The sequence below is a fragment of the Pygoscelis adeliae genome, unplaced genomic scaffold, assembly GCF_000699105.1.
Source record: "Pygoscelis adeliae isolate BGI_AS28 unplaced genomic scaffold, ASM69910v1 Scaffold129, whole genome shotgun sequence".
Taxonomy (NCBI): Eukaryota; Metazoa; Chordata; class Aves; order Sphenisciformes; family Spheniscidae; genus Pygoscelis; species Pygoscelis adeliae.
Genome location: NW_008825431.1, coordinates 157391 through 159181, shown reverse-complemented (window position 1 = coordinate 159181; position 1791 = coordinate 157391).

Genomic DNA, 1791 nt, shown 5'->3' with positions numbered 1-1791 from the left:
CCCACGCCTGCGCAGTGGAGGGCGGGAAAGCCGGGAGGGGGGGGGGCGGCCACTGACGGTCGCAACGGCCTCCTCAGGAAAAGGGCGGGAAAAGCTTTTCCGGGGCTGAGGGGAGCTGTCGCCGCCCGCCGCGCTCGGAGGGAGCCGGGCGAGAAACAAACACAAAGGGGCGGACCCCACCCCCAGCCAAAAGAACTAACGAAAGGTTATAGGGAGGGGGGGGGAAAAGTATCACAACAGCTTACAGCTGAGAGGAGGAGGGAAGGAAGTTGCTTCTCAAAGGTTATGGGAAAGACTGGTGTTTGGTAGAGTATTAAGTTAATTTTCACGTTTTTGTGGGAAAAAAGCCTCGGCTTGGGAGATGTTATGCCTCGGCTTCCTGCCCCTGCTGGGGGAGGCGCGGCCCATGCCTTAATCCTCTCTGATACTGTGGTGTGAAAATGGCGGGGGGGGGGTCCTCTTTGTTTCACCAGCTGGCCCAGCATCCTCTACCGCAGAAACACTTTTAAAAACAACCTCTGCTTTTGGCCCCGTTGAGAGCCATAGTTTCCCACAGCAGGCACCGAAAACTACGCGTAATGGAGTTTGGATGTTTTCAGGAAATGCCCATACAGTGCTTAAAGTTAAGCTGAGGTCTGAGACCCAGGGAAGCGGTGGAGGTGGAGGGGTCAGAGGGAGCAGCAGGCAGCTGAAGGGTTCATTTCAGTGCCCTGCACCCTTTTTAGGCAACAGTTTTTTTCACAGACAGGGTACTAATGCTCGTAAATACTCTTTTTTTTAAACTTTGGAGAAAGGATGGGAGACGGGTGTCTCTTCTGCATCCCTCAGCACCAGGCTTTTGCCTGCAAAGTGCTAAAAATCCAAAAGCACAACTGAAAAATATCAGTAGGAGCTGAATCACCTCATAGAAAAAAACAGCTCATAATTATACTATTGCCAAATCCCAACACATCAATGAGTCTGCCTAGGTCATGGATTTATTTTTATCTCAAACGTTAACACCTCTAAATCTGCACTCTGGTACATAAGCCCATAGGATGCACTGTATCATATTTTAAAGCTCTTCTTCCAAATCTTGACAGGTAGGAGCTTGGAGGGGTTTTGATTTTAGTGAGATTTCCTAAGGAAATGGGGCTTGCACTGGCACACGGGTTGCCCGTCAGCCCGTCTGCAATAACTTCTGAGCCAGTTGGTGGATTCCAGCCAATATTGACACAGAAGTAAGAGTTCAAATACATGAATTCCCTATGCATTTCATGACAATCATCAGCTGCACAGAGTATGGGAGAGAGACACTATTAATGTCTCTGCTGAGGAAATGTTAACCCAGCTCAGCCCGTCTCTGGGCTGTTTGGCAGGGGCATGTGCTGCCATTGCAGTGGGGAGGACAGAGCAGTATTTCAGGGCAGTGGGACATGAACCTGTAGGAAGACAGTTTTGTTTCAGAACGATTAATTTTAACGAAAACAAGAATTCTCTTAATTTTGGGAGCTGGAGGCTATAAAATAAGTTTCAAATATCAGAAAAGCTCATCGTTTTACTACAATGGTAAGTACTGAAGGCCAACATGTAATTTCTTTTTTTAAAAAGCACTTTTGGGAATAGTGATGCCTTTACTTTTCAGTTTGCCTATTGGACATAACAGCTGTCCAGCCTTTGTTTTCTTCCCTGGTATGAAGTTTGTACATATTATAGTCTGTTATGTACAGACATTTAAATAAATCAGCATTGGAAAGGACTGTGGGTAGAGGACTGTAAATCTGATTCACAAAAATATCCAGCCATCTTTCC